At 40.9% G+C, this 26,717-nt stretch overlaps 1 protein-coding gene across 2 annotated transcripts in view; it reads right to left on the reverse strand.

The window, feature by feature from the left end:
* The window catches only part of Adgrl2 (adhesion G protein-coupled receptor L2), a 636,717-nt gene that overhangs the window by 189,310 nt on the left and 420,690 nt on the right, over positions 1-26,717 (reverse strand). For both annotated transcript variants that reach the window (XM_031375796.1, XM_031375795.1), the window contains one exon: positions 14,572-14,613. The gene's annotated coding sequence lies outside the window, so the exon portion shown is untranslated. The remainder of the gene's footprint in view (positions 1-14,571; positions 14,614-26,717) is intronic.

Here is a 26,717-nt window from a genome sequence, read left to right on the forward strand (position 1 = left end):
AGAAAGAGAGAAAGAAAAAGAAAAACCAATTTAAAAAAAGAAAGAAAGAAAAATAATCCAAAAATAGACTCATAATATGAAGTGCATGTTTATTTACCCTTGGTTAATGTTAATTTTAGGCTTTTGTTCATGTTCTTTGTTTGCGGGGAAGCATCTTACTGTGTGCAGCTCTGGCTGCCTGACTCTGGAGTGCTGGCATTGAAGATATTCACCATCATACCGTCATACCCAGCTCTGATAGCCATCTCCCACTCCCCCTTCCCTTCCATTCCCAGTCCTTTTCCCTCCTTCTCCCCCTCCCGATTCCCCCTCCTTCTGCCTCCCCCCACCTCTCTCCAAGAGTCCTCTGCATGCTGTGTGTTCCAACACTGAGCCAAGTTTGCCTTCCAACTTTCCAAGAGCAACAGAAAGGGGAAGGCTCTTAAGAGATTGCCAACACTGAGGAAAAACAAAAAAAACAAAACTAGTGAGGCCAGGAAGAATTCACTGGATCCAAAGCTGCCCAGTTATCCCTCCTTCACACCTGGCCCTGATGTCCCTGGGTCTCTTTCTGCCCGTTCCCGTCAGCAGTAAGTAATTTGAGTCCAGGGTTACCAGTCACACAGGCCCTCTTCCTCCCCAACAGTGATGCAGTTCCCCAATGAAGAGTTCAGCCTTTTTAAAGTGAAACCATCGGAGGCATCAACCATGTTCTCCCCCTTCCCATTCTAATAAAAATTCTTATGAGGAAGAAGGGTCTCAGTCTCTGCTAAGTACGGATAATGAAAAATCTCCCGTGGAATGTTCCAGGTTTCCACCATCAAGTCTAGTGATACATTATAGGGCAGAAGATGGAACTACGCCATTCGTGGACCAACCTTCCCTTCCAGATAAAACAATCAACTCAGGAGAGAAAGACCTCAGGCCAACTGGGCATCACTAAAGTATGCGGGGTGTGGGGGGGGGGTCCAAATGCAGAAATTAGTTTATAATTAATTTTTTGAAAGTCTAGTCATGCTCTGTAGTAACAAAATGAATCTTGGATTAGAGTCAGTTCCCCCGTTGGCATATTATAGAGATAAAGTAACAAGCTAGATTTCTTGGTTACCTGGAGATACCTTTTTGTGGAGGTCCCACTTCATGGATTTAGTCGGGATGGAAATCATGGGCAGGTCGAGGGAGGGACAGTAGCCAAACACCACCTCAGTGTCGGATGCTGACATTCTGAGGCTCCTTTCTATCAGGACTGGAGCTGTGCTGGCGTGGGCTGGGTAGCTGCCTGCTAGTTTAGGGCCAGCAGCTCTTCAAATACTGATGTCCACGCCCAAGCAGATGAGCTATGCATTATTAAATACTTTCTTGTTTTCTCTAGTTTAATCTTCCTCCAAGAGTGCTGTGGAGTAGGAGGAACCAGCATGGGACCTCTGGCTTGATCTCTGTCTGTTCCTCCTAATCCCTCCTAGAGTAGGTGTTCTTGCCTGGAACAGTTTGTTTCTAGAACCAAGAGAACCCTGGGTTTCCCATCACCACCTTACATGGCAATGTGTAGACTGTGGGTATAAGTTCTTTAGAAAAGTGAGCTAGAGTTTTTAAAAAGTGTGTGTTTCAGCCTTGGCAGTGGATTCTTTGGCAGTTGAGTGGCCCAGAGGGAACCAGACGTAGAGAAAAAGTCAAGCCAGGTATGTTGGGCCTGCTTGCACCTGCTTCTGATGTACCCTACTGCCTGGATCCAAGTCCTGTGCACTGGGCTAGAAAAATATGGAAATGGCAGGTGTGCATGGAGTATTTGTCTGCCCATCAGCTCTGTGATAAATTGGGAAAATAATGACATAGAAATGTTAACTTGCCCGAACATATACAAATATTAGAAGCTGCATCTTTCAGACTGTGTAAGCATATGTTACAGCTGGGCACAGGTCTCATTTCAGCTTTCAAAAAAGCAGCCTTAGGCAGCAGCCTGACCTATCAGTTACAAGCAAGTATATTTGCCATGATTCAGGCAGGACGACATCAGCTGCATCCCTCCTCATCCTCTCTACGGCTCCTTCAGCACTGTCCTGTGGTTTGGCCTGCTCTTCAGAGAGGGAAACCCGGTGACCTACAAAATGCCGTAGCCTCAGCCCCACTCTCTGCTCTTCACCTTGGTAAATAATTCACTCAACAAACATACTGTGTAGCTATTGAGTGCTAGACTCAAGGAATACAAAGATAAATAAATACTGCCTGTCATGAGGAAGCTCGGAGGGAGGGAGAGGAAAACAGGGAAAACTCAAAGTCACCGAAGAAAGCAGGAAACTGTGGCGACAGGATCCTTCTGTCATGTCCTTCCACCCAAGAGGTGGGAGAAGTAAGGGCGGGCGGGCCCCATCGTGCACCTCCTGAGAAATGCAAAAAGGAGTAACACCTGGTCTCTGGAATGCCAAAGCCTAGGGAGTGCAGCCGGCAGTCTGCTGTAAATCTACAGGAGTGTAAACAGGTCTCCAGACAGAGCAGAATTCAACATGTACATCGCTCCAATAAAAAGGAAGACTTCCATAGAAACCTACAGGTTAAGCTATTAAAAGTATGTCCATTGGAACACCGCCCTGCAGAACCACGATTAAACTCCTATCATCTCTATCCTTTTTCAGATACAAGGGTAGACATTCAGATTTCCACTCCACTGAAGTAGAAGCTAGCCTCCTGGCTATTCGTAGAGAATAATAAGGTGTGGATGAAATGTACCTGCCCGAGAAGGGGGTTGTCTTAACAGTTGTAATGAGCTGTGTTGTTATTCCCAATGAGCTGTGTGTGAGACCTTAGGCAAGTCAATTAACCTTTTCTGGCTACAATTTGCTCACCAGTAAAAATAGAGGTGTCGGACCTTTCATTCCCAAGGGCTCTTCAGGCAAGACGTGTTCGCATCAGCACCTTGAGAGGACACTCAGCTGAGTGTGAGGCCTCAGCAGCCTCAGAATCAACCTGCCAGCCCAAACCATTCTGATTATACCATAGGCATGTCAGTATTAAAGCTAGACGGAACCTTCCTGATGTCTTGGGCACAGAGTTTCATAGCATAAATAACTTAATTTGTGTGAGTGTATGTTCATGTATATGTGTGGAGACAAGAGGTCAACCTTGAGTTTCACCTTGTTTGTTGAGACAGGGTCCTTCTCTGACCTGGGACTTGTCAGTAATAGCTTGACTCCTCCCAAGCCTCAAGGGATCTACCCGCCTATCTTCGCATCCCCAACACTGGGATGAGTGCCTGGCACCCTCCCTGGCACTTTTGAATAGGTTAGAAACAGTCGATTCAGGGCCTCAGGCAAACACTTTATAACTGAAGCATTAACCCAATAAATATTAATTGATTTTCAGGCCTCTGTTTTAATTATAATTAGGCCAAGCAGATTGGAAGGTTGGCAAATAGGCTTTACTAGTTGGAAGCTATGAACCTGCATATACCTCCACTGACCCATGATGGAGGGACACTGGAGAAAATACTCTGCGAATGTAAATGGCAGGCCCAGACATGATAAGAATTTCGGACTGCACCGTAGCCTTTCTGACCAGGAGAGGTAAGACATTCTTTTCTCCTACAGTCCACAAAATTGATACAGCAGCAACACATCTTGGCATGGGGGATTTAGTCCCCAGGTATCTGCAGAAACTTGAATTCCTTGGAAAGCAAAACACTCACCATTTCTTGACCAGCCTTGCTGATAATTTCATTTCCCAGAAGGCAGAGTAAGCATTATGGAGACTCCTGCTCAGGACCCAATTCTGACAGAAAGCAGTAGGTAAAGTAGAAATGATTGGAACCTTGGGGGAAAGCAGCCATGCAGGCTCAGAGTTTGATTTAAACAGTGTTCTGCCTATGCAAACACAAATGGTTCTAATGAGCAGGAAAACGGGGAGGAAACTAAAGAAAGCGGCATGCCACGCGGGGACTCGCTGACAGCCTCTGAATCTCAAGCAGCATGTGCCAGAGCTGGGAAGAGGGGCACATAAGAGGGAGCAGGAACGGAGGAAGGCACCGTGGACCGATAGGCCCTCAGTAAGACTAAAGCACAGAATGAGCCAGGGCTCCTGAAGGATGCTGGGAAGAAGCAAAAGAAAAACGCTGTTTCTTGGCACAGAATCAGGGAAAACAGCAACCAAGGAACAGGCCCAAATTTTGAAGTAGAAGAAAAATTCATTCATGAGAAAAAGAAAGCAAAGGGTTTCCATTTCTTCTATGCATCTTCCCTTTAGGTCGCCCACCTCTCGGCTCACATGTCACCTCCTCAGAGAGGACCTTGACTACCTTTGGAAAACAGTTCTCCCTGACATCTTTTGCCCTTTGACTTTTCAGTCTCATGACTGCTGGTGCCGTTATCTTACACACTGAAATGTTTGCTTTCTGCCTTGGAATTTAAGTTCTGCAGGGAAAGGGACCGCTGCTCTCGCTAATGCGTGTCTAGGGCCTTGCACACAGCCAGCACTACTCAGTGGACATGAGCTCAGTGAATGGAGTCAATACCATGAGGGTAGCTTTCTAAAAAGAAATAAATGAAAGCATTGTACAACGTACACAGAACATAGACAACTTTATTGATGTGCTGGCAGGTATTATAAGTAAGTACTTACGTGCTCTAAGTACCATCCTGATCCTATGAATCATGTAATATTCCTGAGTTACTTCTCCATAAGCATTCAACTGCAGACGTGCACACAGGTAACATGTGAGCCAAGAGAGTTAAGATCAGGTCTCAATATAGAAATTATATACTCGGCCCGAGGAGCTGACTGGCCGAGCTGTTATAGCATGGTTCTTGATCTCTATGAATCATCACCAGACTTAGGGGTTACCTTATCAATGGTTGGGTGAAAAGTGTAATCTGCTGCCTTTATCAAATCAGAGTTGTCAGGAGGCATGTGGAAGAATGTCCCTGATATTAGAAGAAAAACAAAAACTGTACTGGCTGGTTTTGTGTGTCAACTTGACACAGGCTGGAGTTATCACAGAGAAGGGAGCTTCAGTTGGGGAAGTGCCTCCATGAGATCCAGCTGTGGGGCATTTTCTCAATTAGTGATCAAGGGGGTAGGGCCCCTTGTGGGTGGTGCCATCCCTGGGCTGGAGGTCTTGGGTTCTATAAGAGAGTAGGCTGAGCAAGCCAGGGGAAGCAAGCCAGTAAGGAACATCACTCCATGGCCTCTGCATCAGCTTCTGCTTTTTGACCTGCTTGAGTTCCAGTCCTGACTTCCTTTGTGATAAACAGCAATGTGGAAGTAAGCTAAATAAACCCTTTCCTCCCGAACTTGCTTCATGGTCATGATGTTTGTGTAGGAATAGAAACACTGACTAAGACAAAAACAAAACAAAAAACCATGCAGAGCCTGAGAATTTAGGTCTAAGACAGTGGGGTTATTTTAGGGAGAATAGCTAAGTTACATTTATATAAACGTGAGAAATGTTGAGATCATTTTATAACATTAAAAGTCAGAAAAACTATTCCACTAAAAAAGAATAAGCTATTTTGTTTGAGTTTATATATCATTTCCTGGAAAAGTTAGTAAACACTTTAGCTTTGCAATGGGTACAGATGTGCGGATTTTGGCCAGACATTTGAAGTCTTTGTATCCTTGTGAGCTGAATAGAAAAGTTCAGGCTTCGGGATAATTTTGTAGTATGTTTTTATAACTAGTGGAAGGACCACCCCAATTGCAGTGTTAATGAAACGGCATCCATCTAGAGAAAAGTTTCAGATTGATACAAGGCCTTTGTCCCTCTACTGTCTGATGTGAACACGTGTGTCAGTGACTGAGATAAAGCAAGAGGAAGGCATAGCTATCAAAAACGAGTTACATGAGAAAAAGAAGTTACATTAGATTATGAAATCAGGGATATAAATGTTCTCAACAACTGAAAGATGCATAAAATTTAATAATATATAATTTGGTTAGAGTAATTGTGTGGGCCTGCCTTGGGACTAAAACACCAACTGCCTAAATTTGGTTTGAAGTCTATGTGACTTAGCAACAGTACTCCTGGGGGAAGAGAAGAGAGCCTTGCCTGGCAGTGAGCCATGGGTGTGATGGTTGCAAACAACAAAACAGAAGTAGTTGAGACTGTGTGATAAATTTAGAGCGTTCATAAAATAATGGAGGGTCTAGCTAGTCCAGCTTCGCTTTCTGTTGCTAACACTGCCATGCTTGTCTCTTGGAACAGTGTTTAAAGGAAGGGGCCAGTTTAAAGGAAGACACAAAAACCCCAGGATCCAGAAGATGGAATGGTAAAGAAACTTCGCTGTCTCCTGTGAGAAAAGACTGAAGGAGTTGGGAGTTTTTATGCCGAAAAACAATTACACTTAATCATTTTATCTTAATAGTGTAATGATTTTAATCACTATTGAGGATTTACTATTTTCTAGATGCTATGTTAACCATTTTGCTTTAATTAATGCTCACAACAACCCTAGGACCTGAGTTCAGAACTACTTTTATATTCGGTACAAAGTGATTTTAGGTGCTAAATGCTAAACAGACATTAAAGCTTAAATTTTAACCCATTGTCTACTCAATCCTTAAGTCATATTTTCCTCACCAGATGCAAACTGACTACCCATTACATAGGCCCAGATAGTAAGTATGTGTATACATTTATATTATATATGATAAAATTATGTCAAATAACAGAAAATGAAAATAATGTCCAGAAAAAAAAGAGACTGGAAATAAACATATCAAAGTTTTAACCACAGTTGTACTAAGAGACTGAGAAAAATTACCCCTCTTTTGTTTATTTCTTTTAATTTTAGAAAACTTTTTTACTAAGCTTATCTTGATTTTGGAAAACTCCCACCTGCAGCTTTTGAATTAAAAAATAATTACTATGTCAAAGAGGAATTCGTTTATTTTAAATGCCCCCAAAGAAGTTGTATTAAGATTAAGACACCTAAAAGCATTCTAAGTCATATTTCAATATAAAAACAGAACTGCTTATATTCCTTTTTTTAAAGAGTTGATTTTTTTCAGTTAATTAATTTCTTTGAGACAGGGCCTCATGTAACACATATTCACCTTAAACTTGCTGTATAGCTAAAGACGCCCTTGGAATTCTTACCCTCCTGCTTTGCATGTTGAATGCACCACAATTCCTTTATACAATGCTAGAAGCTGAACCCAGGCTTCAGCATTCGGGGTAAGTGTCCTCCCAGCAGAGACACATCCCCAGTTCTAGAGACAATATCTTGATGACATAAACCTTGCATTCCTTTCTCAGGAGATGCTGACAAAAGTCTGGAAGCAGCTCCACATCATTTGATTCCATCCAGATTACAGTTTATAAAGTTCAGAATGTTCAAAGTACATGCCAGGAAAAAAAAAAGAGAGAGAGAGAGAGAGAGTGTAAGCCAAAGAGTGATTGTTGAATATTTCATTTTGTACGGAGACCTTTCAGACTGGAAGTCGATTTAATAACATATTTCTCTATGGATACAAGAGACACTCAGACTTGGGAGAGCACAACACAGGTAGCTCTGCACTTGTATGGCAGTCTGTTTGCACAGGATGCAGCGATGGGCAAGAGTAGCCATCCTCACCTGCTCAGTCAACTACCACGTGGCCCCTGGCTTCTGGGATCTGAGTGCAAGGGGCACCCGTCGGAAGTGACCTGTGGCATACCTTGTGTCCTATGCACACCTTTGCCTCTATGCAGGCTCCCACACAGGCCATTCCCACCTTCTTGGTTTATAAATAGCCAAATAAGCATATTCATTTACATATTGTTATGGATCCTGAACTTAGAGTCTCACAAATGTTAGACAAACGCTCGACCACTGAGTTCCACCTTAAACACACACATACACACACACACACACACACACACACACACACACAACAGAGAGAGAGAGAGAACTAAGACTTATATCGTCTAAGTCAAAAGTTCTATAAATACAAAAGGGATGCCTTTTTTTTCCATTTCCCTAGATTATATAACACTTAAAATACTAAGCACAAAACAAATATTTAGTGACTTAATCAGCTTGGCAGATAGGTGCAACAAGCTTTTGTTTTTTAATCTAAGCATGATCAACAAGACTGTCTTTGATTTTACACAGAGTGAAGTTGAGTGTATCATGATTGTATTCTTTGCTGCTCTTTTAAAAAAAAAATTATTTGTTTATGTAAGTACACTGTAGCTGTCTTCAGACACACCAGAAGAGGGCATCGGATCCCATTACAGATGGTTGTGAGCCACCATGTGGTTGCTGGGAATTGAACTCAGGACCTCTGGAAGAGCAGTCAGTTCTCTTAACCACTGAGCCATCTCTCCAGCCCTCTTGTTGCTCTTCTCTATAAACCCACTTTCCTATCTTGAGTAGATACTAAAACCTATTCCTCATCTCATTAAGCCAGGTATCACAGCTTTTGAGTGCCTATGAGTCCAAAATTTAAGGCAGAAACGGGAGGGCAGAGGTCAAGGTCATCTTAGACCAGCAAGTGAGTTCCAGGCCATCCTTGTATAAATCAGATCCTATCTTGGCATCAGTCAGTCAATTACCCCAAACTTTTTGAGGCACAGCTCTAGCTGGGAACTGTAGACAGCAGACTGCAGCTGGGTAAATAGTGCAGAGCTGGTTTTGCTGCCAACGATCCAGGGAGTTTACTAGAAAGCTATGGATGCTTTCCTCAGAATGGAGAAATGCTGAGTCCTCCTAGAATACTTCAGGCATGGAGAGCAAAGCCTAAACTAAGGCAGTCCTCTTGAAAGTGTAGGATCTTTGTGCAGGTTTGAGAAGCGCTCTACCTACTTAAACTCCATCATCAGCCACACATTGTTAATGTAAAGCATTAGTTTCTTGTTTAAGCTAAACAACAACAACAACAACAAAAAATGTTTTTTTAGTTCTTGTTTATTTGTTGCTCTTGGGTTCTGCCATGGGAGCGCTCAGCTGACTCGAATGCTCTCCATATTCCGCCTCTCCAGCTTTGGAATCACAGGCTTGTGTGCTGCCTCACCCCACCTAGACAGGACTTCCTTTTGATTCACAAGGTACAATTTAGGGACTAATTTGAACTATATATTTTCCCATCAAGATTGGGACTATAGCTTAAGGTCATGGGCACTTTGAACAAGCAGTACTGGCCACTGAGCTACATTCACTGGTCTCCAAGGTCCTGCAGTAGGACCTGGGGTACTGATTGTCCCTTCTGGGGATGGCATTCCCTGTTGATGGACATCAATGCTCTCCCATCACAGCAAGCGGTGTTCAACCCCTCAGAGCTTCAAGGCTAAAGGTGTTTCAGTACTCAGCTACCTTTTGGGTAAAAAGTTAGTCCTTAAATCAGTACAGTGAGGGGATCTTATGACTCCCAATAGTCGTGAAAGATGAAAGCTTAGAGCAAGTAAATGAGAAGGGAAACACTTCTAACTCAGTGTAACACGTGTTCAAAACACCTCTCACTTAATGGGGAAATATCGGAAGCCTTTGCTTTAAAAGTCAAGACAAGACAGCTATGCCACACAGTACTGGAATGGTGGTTGACCTAGGGTAGAATACATAAAGATGAGGAAAAGCAATTCAACAGTAGTAGGATTCTTCTATCTGGAGAAAAGTTATAAAGATGAATAGAAACAGGTTTACTGAGTAGAAATTATTAAGAAGTTATATTTGAATGTTAAGAAGGAAACTTTAGACACTATTATATCAACAAATAAAGAATCTGAAAGATGTAACTGAAAAATTCTTTGTAAGAAAGTAGATGTAAGTTTAGTAAATATGTGTTAAAAATAAAACCTTTCTAAAGAACATTCAAATGTTTGGACATGATGGCAGACGCCTCCAATCTCAGCATCATGCTTTCTTGAATCAGGGTGGTCATGAGTTTGAGGCTAGTACAGGCTATATATGAACCCTTAAGTCAAGAAAGAAGCAATGAAGGAAAGGAGGGAGGGAGTGAGGAAAGGAGGGAGAGAAGAAGGGAAAGGGAGGGATTATAGACAACATAAATACTTGGGATATAGAGCATATAGATGGATTGGAGCAGTACAGATCATATAGGGATTATTTTATCTTAACCTGTAGATTCTATAATCCAATCAAAATGATGATTTTAATCTGACCACCGTGTGTGCGTGCGTGTGTGTGTGTGTGTGTGTGTGTGTGTGTGTGTGTGTAGGCCAGAGGACAACTTCTAGTTCTCCTTTCTCCTTTCTCCTATGTGGGTCCCAGGAATGGATTCGATTCCAGCTGCCAGGCTTTGGGGCAAGCTCCTTTTTCTACTGAGCCATCTTCCCTTTCTCAGTCTGTCTTTGTGTCCATAGAAGAAGGCAGGAGACCCACTCTTTCTAAAATCTACCTATAAGAGAAAAAGACATGCTACCAAGGTACCTCAGGGAGGAAGGAGACACACTACTTACCAGAGAGCGCAAAAAGTTATTAGACAGGCACAATAACTTAGCAGTGTGACATTGGCAGAGGAACAGACAAATTGACCAATAGAGCCAAACAGGGAACCAAACGTTAGATGGAAAATGTGTGGACATTTGATTTACGAAAGGCTAGCTTTGACAAATCACCCGGGAAGAGAACAAACCATTACAAACACAGCACAGAGGCCGTAATTTCCTATTTTTCAAAACATATTTCTACCTCAGACATGAAAGTTGACTTCAAATGTATTAGATACTCAGATACCAAAAGCAAAATGCTGAGACACTTAGAAGACAGAGGAACATTTTCTGAACTCAGATGTCAAAGGGAGAAGTAGAGAAAGAGATTGTGCAGAGTGAACTCTAATGAGGAACTCATATCCAACATGGCCCTGAAAACCAAAAGCAACAGCAGCAACAACAACAAACCCCCAGAAACAAACAAACCAAACACATTTATCACCCAGTTAAAATAATCAACAGATCAGTACATAAGCCACCTACAAATCAGTCAGCCAAGGATCACTCATGTTTAGAAGAGAGACAAGAAACCCTGTTGCCAATAAGACGACTGCCTCAGTAATCAAGGCATAGGGGATTAAACCTAGGGAGAGTTTTCATTATCTAATCAGCAATTTCAATGAAAATGCCACAACCCTCCCCTGCCCCCCCCCCACAGTATTTATTAAGTGCTCACTGGGTCCCCAAACACTTGAACCTTTGTGCTCCTGGTAGGACTTGGACCTTGAACCTACATGACAGCCATGAGACAGTAAATACCATCGGGGTCCCCATACCTGGGGAGATGTCATTTGCCTGTCCAGTAGCTTTGTAAAGCAGACTCCCTCAGCTTCACAATATTGGCCTTTCAGACAAGTGGCTCTGTGCAGGGACAGTTTAGAATCGTCGTCCTCCTGAGACCTTGTATGTTTCTGCTTTCAATATATAAGTTCTATATTGTTCACGAATGACTATATATGATAGTTCTAGTGAAAAATGAAAGAATACAGGAAGCAGTACAGATGATTGGAGTAGAATATTATATAACAGTATACATGGATATGTGACGTAAAGGGTTGAAAATATATTATTGTGTGAAATAACTACAGACAGATTTACTCTCTTATGTTACAAAATGAATAATTAAATGTGTTAATAAATAAATAAAGCTTTTTGGGGGGGAAAGCAAGTCATAATATTGCTTTGGATAAGCAAGAGATATAAGGGGTTGGGCTACAGATAATGTCTAGCTATGCTTGAAGGGAGGGATTAAGGAAATGTAATTGACAGACACAGGGATGATGTCAGAGGTCATCGTAGTTCCTGTTTTCCCCCCAGCATTGGCTGGCATTGTGTGTGTGTGTGTGTGTGTGTGTGTGTGTGTGTGTGTGTGTGCGTGTTTGCATGATATGGGTGTGCGGATACAGGTGCTCATGTGTCTTGCTCATGTGTGGAAGTCATGGGCACGTTTTGGCAGTTTGTTGCCTTGTTCCACCACAGACTCTGGGGATGGAAACTGGGTTGCCATTTCAACTAGAAAGATGAGTTCTTTTATCAGTAAGTTCTTTGTCTGCAGACCCATCTTGCCAGCCCCCTCTGTTTTTAAGTACTTACTATACTTATTTCAAGTTTCAAGTCCACAGGTATTATAAACTCTACAAACTATATAATGTAGTTGTTGGCGGACTAGAAGAGCGTTTGTGTAGATTTAATAGGGCTGTTTGTATATCTGAACAACTCAAAGCAATTATAAATTATTTTAGAAGCTAATTTAGGACAGCACACAGAGAAGTTCCAATGTAGCCAGTTATCCAGCCAGCCTGACTTCTAAAGCAATGGCTACTGGGGAAGGGGGGGGGGAGGGGAAGGAGGGAGTGGAGTATGCACTTTAATCCCAGCACTCAGGAAGCAGAGGCAACTGGGTCTCTGAGTTTGAGGCCAGCATGGTGTATGGAACAAGTTTCGGGTCAGTCAGGGCTACACAGAGAAAGCCTGTCTTGAAAAACCAAAACTAAACCAAGCCAGCAAACAAAAGACAGTGGCTACAAACACCTATCCTCCTTGGTTTTAGTGGCAGACATCTCAGTGCACAGAGAAAATGTTCTAAAGAGCCCATCGATTACTGTTTGGCTAATAGGGACAGATATATTTTTCTGTGACATGAAAATTTCTGAGTTGATAAGGAGAAGATTAGGTGACTGTGGAGAAGGAGAGAAGCGGCCTTGTCGGCGGCATTCCATTCCCCTGGCTTCTCTCCTACTCTCAGACACTCAGCCCCTCAGCAGCTAATCAATGCTATATTGTATCTTTCCATTTCTTCTTGCCTCAGCCTCCAAAGGGCTAGGACTATAGATGGCTGCCGCTGTGTCCAGACAGACCTTTCCAACCTCAAAAATGTTTGCACACTTCCTTGACTTTCTGCAAGAGTCAGGGGTGGGGGCATAATTCGCTCACATTATTTCGGCCACAGTCAGATTCTCTCAGATTTCACTACGTGTTTTGATACGGACTTTGTCTTTTCATCCCATACCGTAAGCAGGCTTTCCCACAAGGGCTTCTGGGCCTGAGGAGCACTTACTTGGTGTGTGAGACGCCCTAGGCTTGATGCTCAGCCCTACCCAAGTAAAACTAAAGTTGCAAAGATATCCGTAGTCTTTGTAAGAGCTTAGGGCAGAACCCATGCCTTTGCACAGGTTTCTTCAAGTGTTCTGAGCAAAACTCCCAACCTGACAGTGGTTTCCACAAGGGAAAACCGCACCCTGGGTTATAAATGGAGATTAGTTACTGTTGAATGTTGGTCTGCCCATCTAATGGGCTGGAGTGTTTCATCTTCCTGTCCAGCCTTTCCTTCTTGTGAGCAGTTACTGTTACCATTAAACAGTAAAACACCACACTCGTCTCCACTAAGCGCCAATGTGAAATCACAGAACATGCCTGAATACAGGGAACGCATTTGTACCAGAATTAAAATGGTTTTTAAAAGAGTAGTTTTCGTCACTTTAGATACTTGAAAAATATATTTTACCTAATTAATATTCATTTATATTTTAGTTCCTCCTGGAGTTAAATATATATTTACTTTTTATGTGGTTTTAGTTTCTCCTGGAGTTAAATATATATTTAATTTGATATGAATATTCTAGTTGTAAGTTTGGCATAGAGAAATGTTTTTCAATTATATCTGTATATATTTTTATTTAATACTAAACATGTTCTCTTAAATAGTTTATTATTCAAGTAATGTTTTTCTTTTGTGAAAAATGATATACATTTATTACAGGAAATTCAGAAAATGAAATATGAAAAGTACTCATTGCGTCATATTCCTAACAGTCTGTGGAGCCTCTGAGTCTCCCCCAACCCCGTAAGATATTATCAGTCTAGTTGTTCCCAGCACCTCGCATTTATACTGTTCTTTCTCTGCCTGTTCTCTCACACTTTCTGATGCTTAATTATTTCAAGCTGATCTTTTTCTTCTGTGGAAATTTCCTTCCTTTCATAGTTAATGCTCAAGAATCTCAGATCAGGACATCACAGAATAAATGCTAACTTGTTAAGAACTGCTTCTCACTGGTGCTTCTTATTCGGTAAGATTCATCTGTTTATTATTTAGATTGTAAAGAGGTCATTATCCAGACCATAATGAAATGACTTGCTGGGTCATAAAACCTTGAAGACAGTCAAGCCACATATTTGAATAAAATCCTGCAGTAGCTAGTGGAAGTTGTGATATATGGTTTAGAAAATACACATTTTAAAATTCACAGAAGCTTCAAAGCCCTGGTCAGACATAAATTCCAATCCGTTTTTCTGTAACGGTAAAAATCCAAAGGACTCTCGTTCGCCACCTCTCAGTATGTGTCACAGGTACACGTTCTCTCTCTGCATGCAGAACGCAAACGCGTTTATTTCTGCCTCGGCGTATATTTTAAAATAAATTACCCCAGGAAACAAAATGTTGAATACACTGTGTTCAACTATGATCCAACAAAGGAGGCAAAACCTTCACTTCCTTTCAAAGAGCCTGTATCATATTTGGAGAGAACAGTGGGAGGCTCGAGGGATTGGAAAGCAACCCTCGGCTTTCCTCAGACCCTCCTCTAGAGTTAGTGGGCAGGGTCCCCCTTCATCATGTCTGTGTGCTTCTTCTTGCTTTTGCTCAGGAGTTTCAAATGTAGGGAGAGTTCTGTACTTACCATTCTGGGAAAGATGAAATTCATCATTGAATCATAAATGCCCTGAAAAGCAAAAAAATGTATGTATTATTATTTATTATACCTTCATCTACAGAAGCCCTGACTGCCGAGTGACTATATCAGCAGCAGATCAAATGGAAACATGGCTCAGAGGGCCAAGGGTTCTCGAACACAGAGGACTTACGGACAGATTGCCTGAGGATTGAGTGTTGTCCTATAATAGCTGCCTTCACGTGTGTAATGCAGCTTTTTATTTTCTCAAAACAAATGCTACTGAGTTGAGAGAATAGTCAATATATATTCGTGACTCCCTCATGTTGCTCAGAAGAATGGATATAGAGGTGACAGTGGTACCTAAAATTCGGGGAAACCTTGGGGTGCGTTCCAGTTTGCTGCTGTCGACATAAATGGCCATGCATTCTGTTTAAGTACAAGTTTCTAATTGTAATCTTGACCTCAAAGATTGTATGTAGAAAGTAAGAAATGAAGACTGAAGCAAATTTCACTTGCTTGCTGCTTCTTATTGATTAACCTATATAATACAGGATAAAGGTTAGAGCTCTCTGTAAGCCTGCCCCCAAAACCCCGAAACACACACACTCCCTGAAACACTAGAGAGCAAATGCCAGAGCTTTATCCATGACTCCGGGTTCCAGCCCCACAGGTTGGCTCTCCAGTTTACTGTGTTCTTTACCTTTTATTCTCTTTTTTTAAAGACAGAGTTCCTCTATGTAGCTTAGGATGTCCTGGTACTCACACTGCAGACCAGGTTTGTCTGCCTGCCTCTACCTTGGAAGTACTAAGATTAAAGGTATATGCCATCACTGCCTGGCTATAGTTTCTAATACACATTTACTTTTATGTTTGTTTGTTTTTGCTTTTAACACAAAATAATTTTTCCTTGTGTTATGTAAACATATATATATAATCATATATCAGAATATGAGGAAAATACGCTGGGTCACACCCTAGTAAGGTTAGTAAATTTTCTTTTGTTGTCTTTTTTAAGTATTAGAAACATAGTTTAAGGAAAATACACAGTTTTTGTTTTTTTGAAATTACACTGTGTCTAAGGGGAATGGAAATGACAACAGAATAAAGGAAATTTGCTGGACTCTGTTAGATAACAGTGTTTCAGATCCTAAAATGTTTTCTACAGAAGTAGTAACTAAGTAAGTAAAACTAGTCTTAATATACATTTAAAGTGATTATTCCTTAAAATATAATTTTTCTGTAGATAAAAACTAAAATTTCAAATATAGATTCTAATGTTTATCATTATCTAATGTTTAAAAGACCTTTGGCTAGAAAAATAAAATTAAAATTGATAGGTGCCTGTCATATTTGTATTTCTACAAACACCTAGAATTGTCTTAGATTTATAAAATGTTTGCTTCCCTAATTATTGTGTTATGCTTCACAAGATACCCATTTTATTACATTTTATTTTTGAATAAACATTTGTATTCTGTCACTACTCACAAATTTTCCTGATTTTAAAAACAAATGAAGAAAAAATGTAATTTTTTTTTTTTTATCTAATCATTGGTGTTCATAGTCTAGCTGGAAACTTTTTTATTTATTCGGTTTCCCCAGAAATTATATTTAGAAAGGCATTACTGCATTATGTGCGTTTCTTATTCACATTAGATTATTAACAGAGGTTTTTGATATCACTACTCAAAGTTTCAGTTTCTAAACTTGCATTTTGGAAGCATTTCTAAGCGGAAGCTCCTGAAGAGGGCAGCACGGTCTAGATAGCACAGAGTTCCACGCCTGGATGTGACAGATCGGGGTGACGGCACTGCTTTATATGTTTTAAGAACTAGCAGGGAGGGACTGGATCTATTTCATAGACATCTGCTCCCATAATACAATGAACCAGAGGACAGTCTACGCCGTCGCACACCAAGGTCAAAGCTGCATTTGCTTATTTAAAAGGAACATTCAAATTAGCTCGTGTTTAGGGGAGGGACAACAAAATGCTAGCAGGAGACTTCATATTTGGAATATGTTTTATCTTAAGGCCCTGGATAACTTCTACTGGCAAAGTGTTCCCTGTCAAGCCTACTAAAGGGTTAGATTTAATTCCCTCACTTCTTGAACACTTCATCTCAATTGCTATGGCAACATTCACTTGCCTCTGCAGCAACGCACACTTTAATCAGATGCTTCCATTTTTTTTTCTAAGAGCCCAAACTGTATAGTCAAATTTACAACAAGTCCTGGTGAATCTGATAACACAGCTTATGGTTTATTGTGTCTTGTCTTCAAGAACACATACAAATATTCCCAGAGAGGTTTAAAGCTGTAAGACAACTGTGGGACTTGATGTTTGATCTTTCCTACTCTGCTGATTGGCTTTTATTTCATTTTTCTATCACTTGTCCTTCTTCATTCCTTTCTTTCCCCGATCTGTCATCTCTAGCCAGTCAGCACTCTAAGTAGGAAAGAGGACGAGAAGAAGAAACAGCCTCCAGGGCTTAGATGGCAACCCTCCACAAGAGCCTGTTGCGGTATTTGCCTCTTTCTGGAACACACTCTGTGTTGCCATGTCGAAGACCCCTCCTTTATTGCTTGAATACAGGATTGAGAGGGAAGGGAAATAATTAAAGACTGTACAATATGAAACATGTAAACTATCAGATTCAAATAGACAGCTCAGCATGAGGAAAGCAGTCATGTTCCAGGTAGTGTGATGGTTTCAATGAGAAAGAACAACAGAGTGTTAGTCTCGGGATGCCCCTTGAGTAACCATGCACCATCAACATAGTCATGCAAATCGACGGCACTTTGCAGAAGACTAGAAAATAGGTATTTATAAACTCTACTCAGACGGTTTTTAGTTTAATTCGATGTTGTGTAATAATTTACTTTAAATTGGATTTAAGACGTAAAGTGAGCTAAGACCTTCCAGACAATTTAAAAACTGCAACACTTTGGCTTTACATAAAAAGTGTTTCATCTTGAAGTTGTGATAAGTCCCTGATAAAATGCTTTATTTCCATGGACAGCTGTCATATTTTAGCGTGCATTTACAAACACCATTTAGTAGTAGCTAGTAAAGCTTCCACTAGTGGAAGTAGCCAAAAAGATATTGGCTGTCATAGCGTTCGTTCCCTGGTTTGATGTTTGAACAGCAGTTTCTAGCTGGCATTTTATACATTGCAGATGACGACAGCAACCAAGACGTGAACATAAAAGACCATTTAGAGAGTGTTCTTATGTACTTTTAGCTTTAATTGAGCTCCATATTAGCAGGTTATCAAAATGTCATTATTGAAAAGTTAAATTCTCATTAATGATAAAGTTCAGAAGCTAGATAACTCCAGAAGCTAAGGGAAGAGCAGGTGCTTAATTAAAAAGAGAAACCTAGAAGCTGAGATAAGTACAGATGCTGTCTTCAGATATCTGAAGGACTGCTTATGTAGGGCACATAGGGAGTGTCTGGCAAAACTGCCAAGAGGGAGAGGTAGAGAAGTGGATTTGTATGTGTAAGAAGAAAACCCCAAAACAATGAGTGGTGCTTAAATACCACCCTGAGCCATGAAATGCCAAGTCCCCTGTCTAGGCATTTTCCACAGCTCTTCACTTGGTAACTATTTTCTCTTGCCTGAATTCTGGGAGAGCACTGTAGGACACATGTTAGAGCCTCTCCAGGATCGAGATCACAGGTACAGGGGCTCACTTCTTAGTGCATTTTTCTTTATGGAAATGTTCTTTGTCCATGGCTGCTCCAAGAGCACACTGGAAATCCTGGTCTGGACAAACAGGGAATGAGAAAAACAAGCTGGGAGAGTTCTACCAATCCTCCAAGGAGACACGCAAATTGGTTCTAATTGGCTTCTCTTCAAGAACCTTTGGAGTCACCAGGGGATGAAGAGAGGCGAAGACTGAGTTCCCCTCTTGGTCTTGACTTGGCTTTTTGAATTGGGGTGCTGCTAGTGTTGCCTCTCTTACTGCCTACGTCAGACTTCCTCTCCAGATGAAAGGGAGATTTTTGGCGCTATCCACAAACTCTACATTCACTTAAGAAGCAATAATTGCTCAATTAAGGGAAACAGAAGCTTTTCTTCTGTGTCCAGAGAAATTAAAAGTCGGAGAGAAAATGACACACCTCATAGGAATACTCACCTTTGCCATGATTGCTCTCTAAGATAAAAGGAAGTTGTAGCTAATTTAGAGATTATAAATATAAAGAAGTCGATGATTCTTGAGTCAAAACAGTCTCTATTCCTCATGCAACATTCGATTCTATAAAGTTCCAGTTTACATTAACTGGAAGTAGTATTTTCATTGTTTGGTTTTGAAGTTTCCTGGGGTGACACATCTTCAAATCCCATTGAAGGAAGGGACTGCCAAAAGCTCTTGGGTACTACTACTACGTAAGCTTGTTGTGTTCGTATGCTGTGCTGGAGAAGGCAGTCTCTGAAGAGCGGCTGCTCACCAGATGGGTGCCATGATACCTACAGCATTGATCTTGCAGCTGCCAGAGAGAACTTTTACTTTGGCCATAAAAAGAAATACAGACTGCTGTATGTTTACTAATTATTTTACCTCCTTTGTCCTTCCTGATCCGTTGTCATCAAACCGTGCCATTAGGGCATGCTGGTGAGGTTTCTCCTGCTGGGATGTTGCTAACCAAATGGCCCCTGAAACTTGCCTCCAAAAGGCTCACCTGTAAAAGCTTTTACAAGCCAACCCCATTTGGCTGGCTGTGATCCAGCAGCCTCTGCTGGATGCAAACCTCAGCTACAGAGAAGCAGAAACTTCCATGGCACCCCGGAGGAACTTTCTGATTCCCCAAATGTCATCGTGAACTCATGAATTTTTCCTTATGTCTTGAAGACCAGGAGAAGAGGGCTGCATTCGTGCAATGGTTTTTCCATTTGTAAACCTGGTCCCTGACCCCAGACCAAAACTGGCTTCAATTAACAAGTATTTGTTTGATGTCTGTCATGTCCAAACTATTAAGGAGCCAGGAGAGGACAGACAGGAGCTATTTTTAATGGTGATCTTTGTTAAAAGAATGAAGAATTATATATTGCTGGCATATTATAAAACTGATGGCTCAGTTTTATATTATAAAACTGATGGCTCAGCGGTTAGGAGAGATGACTATTCTTCCAGAGGTCCTGAGTTCAGTTCCTAGCAACCACATGGTGGCTTACAACCATCTGTAATGGAATCTGATGCCCTCTTCTGGTGTGTCTGAAGATACTTACAGTGTACTCATATAAAATAAATAAATAAATAAATAAATAAATAAATAAATAAATAAATCTTTAAAAAAAAAACCTGAAGACTCTCAAAAGATAAAATTGACATGAAACAATGTTATGAAAAATTCAATGTCTTTTGATTTTTCCCCTTATTTCATACCACAAAAGTCTTTCATATAATTCAACAATGTTAACTTCATTTAAGTAGTTTCCATAATAAGAGGGGGAAAAAAGAACACATGGTGTGGCATAGCCATTCCAATATGGCTTCCATACCCTTCCTTCTCCTACACGGCCGTCTTGCTTTAAGATGTTAAGGCCTCTCTACGAAGCCATCAGAGCCCCGACAGTGAGCTGACAGAATGGAGGAAAAGCCTGTCCTGGGGTTTGCAGTGTGCTCTGTGTAGCAGTGCTGATAACGATAAACATTTAGAAAGTGCTTGTTCTATGCATAAGGAATGAGAAGTTACTAAAATGATTGCAATGGCCCAAATCCAAGGCATGTTTAGCAAGAATAGTGTCATTTGAAATGATCTTAATTTTTTTTTTTCATGAAGTTATGGGGCTTTTCACTGGCAGGAGAGATTTGACTAGTGGGTATGAAGGAGGCAGAATTAAGAGCATCAGAAGGCTGGGGATAACCCCAAATTAGTGAAAAGATCTAATTCTGCAGATGGAGGATTGAACTCAGAACCTTGTGCATACTACACGGTCTCTCTAGCTATGCTGAGAGACTGAGCTATGCTGCCGACTCAGTCTCTCCCTGAAGAGGCCACGGTTTGTGATTTCTGTGTGGTTTAGATTAATGTGGGTTGTAGAGGCGTGCTTCTCTAACTTCCATCTGCACCCCTCGCCACCTCGTTAAGACGAAGACTCCAATTTAATAGGTTTGTGTGACAAATGTGATTACCCGCTTTTAACAAGTTCCCAGGTGGCTGTAGCACTGATGCCACACTTGGAATGGGAATACTATGGAGATGCTGAAAACTGGTCAGCGTCCTTCAGACGAGAGAATGGCTCTGCTTTGCCTAGAAGAGAAGGCAAGATGGGGAACCACCTCCGAGGAGATGAGCCTGTTACCACCGGGAAAGTCCTCTGAGGAAGAGGGAGATGGATAGAGGATCGAAGCTGAGGGGCTCGGCCTCCACTCTCTCTGTGCCCGGCCTTGCCTAGAGATTATCTTCTAGACACTGTCAGTTTGGAAACAGGTTCTCAGTGCAGTTACCTCGGGTCTAGTGACTTTGAAAACAAGTGAAATTTAGGGGAAAACATGGAGAATTCACGAATGCTTTTCCCTTCCTTTTCCACCCAGAAAAATGTACCCATTTCTAAAAACCCTGAGATTTTAGCTCTTTTCTTCCTATCCTATGTAGATGTGATTATGTCCTTCTATGCATCTCTCAAACTCTGAAGCTACTACATCATAACGATGACAGTAATAACAATTAGCAAGATGATACAACTCGTGTTCCGAGTGCTCATTAACACTGTCAGGCAAATTGGTTAAAAAAAAAAAATTATAATTAAATCTGGGTAGCAATACTATGAGAAATGTAACTGAAACTGTCTCCATTTATACAGATGAGCATAAAAATAAAGCAATACTCATGTGTGTGAATTTTGTGCCTGGTACATACTAAGTAAATACATTTATCAGAAAAATGATCAAATGTGTTCTACACCACAGATTCCTTTTGCTTGATTTTTTTTTTTTGCTTTGTTTCTTATCTCCAATAATTATAACTATGACTAGCAATTAGTGCTTCCTGTGCCTTGGGTACCACTGTAAGCAATTTGCATGTGTTGTTCATTTAATGCTCATAATAATCCTATAATTTAAGGTGTTATTATTATATATGAGGAAAATGAGGTATAAAGAAGCTAAATAATATGTCTAAGTTTCTACATCTATAGCAGGAGAGTTAGAACCAATTAAATTGTATTACTGATGATCATCCAACTTCTACATTTACAAATGTAGAGTTCTGGGTACTTTTTAAAAATAAACAACATCAAGTCACAGAATTAGTAAAACTTTGACTTGGGGGTGGGGCAGCAATGCTGTTGGGAAAGCATTTGAGTAAGTCTTACCCTGAGTTTGAGTACTGAACCCACAGAAAGATGGAAAGAGACACCTGTACCATAAAGTCATCCTCTGACGGCCAAACATGGGTGTGCCCACATACATACAGCACGTATGGAAACAATAGTAGTGACTAGATGTTTAAGTTAATTTTTCTACCATGTTAAAAAAAAAGTGTTCATGAAGTTTAAGAAGACACTGCCATCTCTGGGTCCTCTGAACATACCTTACATCTAGCTAGTCCAGGGGCGGACTCTTTTCTAAAGCAGTCAAATAGACCAGGTCCTGAAGGTCCTTGCATTTCTCTAGCTATCCTTCAAATCCCTTTCAGGGCAACTCAGGAGTAAAGAGTATAATGAGCCCTCCTTCCGACGTGGAATGGCCTATTGAAAAGAAAGTCTCTTTTATGAATTTCTGCCTTAGGGGAAAGACAATCTCTCTGACACCTTTAGAAACAGGAACCTTCTAATTATCACACATAGAACTTGGGTTAATCTCGTTTTTAAATATGTATTATTCATGTTTATTTTATGTGCATGGGTATTTTGCCTGCAACATGATACACCTGTGCATCATGGGTGTGCCTGATGCCCATGGAGGTTGGCAGAGCATCAGATCCCCCTGGAACTACAGTTACAGATTGTTGTGAGCACCCTGTGAGTTGAACCCAGGCCCTCTGAAAGAACAGCCAGCATTCTTCCAAGCCTTTCAATCTAAAACTTTAATATATAAATCCAGGCTGGCAAGCTAGATTTCAAAATCTCTAAGATTGTGTGATTCTTTGTTAAGTTTGGCTTTAAGGACAATGGCTTTCTGCAAGTGTATCAAAACACTATTGAGCCCAGTGCTCTAATGGCGTGACCAGCCTTGGTACGTGCATTCACATGTTCTGATATGGGCCGTGTTTGTCCCAAAGCCAATTTTACAGGAGGTTGTAACTGGCCTTAAAGTTGTAGGCTCTTCTGTTCCCACAGCTCCCCATTGCTGGCATTCCAAGCATGTGCCACCTCACTGGGCATAGATTTAACACTTCTAAAGAACATGTGTTATTTTGTAAGATGACTGGGTTTTGGAGGGTCTTTAATTTTTTATTTTACATTTATTTATGCATTGTCTGCTGGGCTATGCATACCATGGAGTACATGAGGACTTCAGAAGAAAACTGGATAGAATCAGTTCTCACCTTCTGCCATGCGGGTCTCAGGGATCAAACCCAGGTCATGAGGCTCACCAACAGACTCCTTTACCTGCTGACCCATCTCATCAGCTTCTAATTTGCTTTCTCATTAGATTCAGGTCATTGGGTTTTTGTGGGAAATTGTTACAGTGATTCATTGTTCTGTATCCTATTGGGTGGCACATTACTTGTGATATTAATATTTATCCTGTGATTAAAATAATCACTGTAAAATGGCTCTTTCTCATTTTATAAGTATTTTCAGAGCAGAACATTATGTTGTATTTATTTATAATAGCATAACTCGTGAATGTTCATCTCATTTAATGAGTTATAATCTGCTATGCCAGAACATTCTAATACTCCTGAATGTGAGCCCATCCCAAGAGGCTGGAATTGTGTCCTATAACTGAAGGGAGGGAGACAGACAGATTTGGATTCTAGAGATCAACTCTTCACTAGGAAACTTACTGACAGAATATAGAAGATAGAAATACCAGGTGGTCCTTGACATTTGGGTCACACGGAGGGGCATGGCTATTGTTTAAGACAAACTTTGTTTCATTTAAGTACTAATGTACCTGGTTTATCTTAAGCTAGACGTTCTTTTGGAGTCACATCCATTTCTGGCATCAGAGCCCAACTGTAAAAGTCCCCACAACAACCTAATCATGACATCATCTAGTTGTTCACCAGAAAACCTTGTGGAGCAAAACTGAGTAGGGTCACCCTAGATAGTCACAGGTGGCTGGGCCTCATACTGTGTGCATTTGTGTCTAGCTGAATTTGTATATCTCTCTCTGTTATTATTCATTTGGAACTTTACATCATCATCTCAGATGTGATCACAGTCATTCTTTCTAACGTGACTTTTTTTTTTTCAACATGTTCCTGGAAATCGTGTAAGAACATCTGTGCCTTGACATAACACAATATTCCAGGCTAGTTTTGTATTTTATTTTCCATGCCACATTCTCGTAATTAGCCCTTTCTCTGAGGAGTTCCCTTTTTTTTCCATTAGGAATGGTGGTTAGAAACAACGTGTGGGAAGAGAGTGTGCCCACTGCCTGAGGGCAGTCTTCTCAGGACCCAGAAATGAGGGACACATGGCATAAAAATCTATCCGTCTATCGACATACTCAGATCTATATTTATGTCTTATGTATTTACGAAATATTGATATCCCATTTCCAAACCAGGCTTATGGGGACTCACATGACCTCTAATTTCATTTTTACTACTCCTTTCTTTGACACTGAAAGTCTGTCTGTCTTCCATTATGTTTGATGTAGTTCCTTCATTGGTCAGTCACCTTGAGTTGAGGCAGTCTACCTTCCGGCCACTGAACAGTCCCAGTCCCACCGCAGTGCTTCCCTAATCCTATCAGAGGTCCAAGAGACTGCTCAGGTTCTAGGTTCTGTCCCACACCGCCTACATGTGCCTTTTTCTCCACTACCACCTTGTGAGCTAGGACTGACTTGTTCAGGAAAGAAGTAGATGAACAGAGGGAACGGGAAGGGGGATGGAAGAAGAAAAAGAGAATGAAGATCAAGACAGACCTGCATTTAAAATCATGTCTCCACAGTGTGAATCCTAAAGTTATAGTAAATTTTTATTTTCTATTTTTATCCGAGGAACTAAAAACAAAATAATCCTCCTTTAACTAAGTACACTTCACATACTTGACTGATATTTATCGAGTGCCTACTCCGTGGCAGTATAATAAGTTTTAGTAAAAGCCCAATTAACTGCAGTTATCAATTAATCAATATATTTTACTTACTGACTTTTCAGGGAAATTGGCCAATTATAAGAAACCACATTGAGACTGACGATTTATTCAAAATAAGGTCACTCCCGAAGCCAGCATGGATTTTGCTCTAATTTGTATGACATATATTATTCTATGCAGTGATAGAAACTGTAGAATTATGAAGCTCAGAAAGATATTAAACTCAATCACAACTGAAACATCAGGGCCTGATTGTAGATATCTTAGAAACCTTTACAACAAATACAATTTTATACAACTAAGAATAAAAATTTTATCCCCCCTCCATATGTGGATTCTAGCTTATTCATTTAATGTATATGAAATATTTATATATTTAAGTGGTGACCAAGAAAATTAAACTCTAGCTGGACATCATGGGTGGGTTGTACCTGTAACTGAGGAACTCTGAGGTGGAGGTAGAAGGACCAAGAGCTCAAAGTTAGCCTCAACTACACCGAGTGTACAGCAGCTTGAGTGACCTGAGACTGTCACAAAGAAAGATTTTTCTTTTGTTTTGTTTGAAGATAAATGATGAGGTTGCTGTCCTGCAATAGGGAAAATGATAAACATGCAACATATGGAATTTTACAAGGTCAAAAGTGGTAAAAAGCAGGGCTGGAGAGGCAGATGGCCCAGTGCTTAGAGCAGATGCTGTCTTCCAGAGGACCTGAGCTTGGCTTCTACTTCCGACACTGGGCAGCTCACAGCTGCCTTCAACTGCAGCTGCCAGGGTGCTGGTACTTCTGCTTCCATGGGCACTGATACTGGCATACACACCCCCACATGAATCCCTGGTACCTCTGCTTCCATGGGCACTGGTACTGGCATACATACCCCCACATGAATCCCTGGTACCTCTGCTTCCATGGGCACTGGTACTGGCTTACATACCCCCACATGAATATATACACGTGTACATAATATTTTAAAATTTAAAAATGGAGTAATCCAAAGAAAAGATGAAGAAGGCAAAGGGGACAGAGGGTGAAGAGGGGGTGCCGTTTTCAGTAGAAGGTTAGTTTAATTGGGTTTTCTTATAATCATCACTCTCCAAGAATCTCTACTAAAATTTATCATATGTGTGTGTTGTTTCCCTTTAATATATTTGGGTTAGTTTTGTAACAAACTACCAGATGTCAAAATTATATTGTGGGCCAGAGAGATGGCTTACTGTTTGAGAACTGACTGTTTTAGCTAGCACAGATGGGAGTTCAAATCCCAGGATCAGGTAGTCCACATGCATCTCTAATTCCAGCTACAAAGGATCTAACAACACAAAGATGTGCATACACATATCACATGTACACAATCACACATGCAACACATACATAAAATAAAATAAATCTTTAAAAAATGGCCATGTAAAGATGGGACACAATTTTACCATCAAAATGGTAAACTGAGGAAGGAAAAATGGGAGGAAATGGCATTGGGAAAACAGTACCTACGGATTCATAAACTTTTTTGTTTGGTTGGTTGGTTTTTGGTTTTTGGTTTTTCAAGACAGGGTTTCTCTGTATAGCCCTGGCTGTCCTGGAACTCACTCTGTAGACCAGGCTGGCCTTGAACTCAGAAATCTCCCTGCCTCTGCCTCCCAAGTGCTGGAATTAAAGGTGTGTGCCACCACTGCCTGGCAAGATTCATAAACTTAAGAGGGAAATTTTAATATTGCTTTTTAAACATAATTTGTCTTTATTGTTTTTAAAGAAGTGTTTTGTGGTGGTTGGATTCTAAATTGAGCAGAACGCTGAGAGCTCATTTATCTTGGAATAAGAATCAATGAGAAACAAAGCAATGGAGACAGACACACAGACAAAGTGAAGAGACACTGAAAGAGGAAGGCAGCCTCCCTCTCCTGAGCTGTGTGCAGCCTTCAGCTTCACTCACATC

This window comes from Mastomys coucha, unplaced genomic scaffold (assembly GCF_008632895.1).
Source record: "Mastomys coucha isolate ucsf_1 unplaced genomic scaffold, UCSF_Mcou_1 pScaffold16, whole genome shotgun sequence".
In the NCBI taxonomy this organism is placed as follows: domain Eukaryota; kingdom Metazoa; phylum Chordata; class Mammalia; order Rodentia; family Muridae; genus Mastomys; species Mastomys coucha.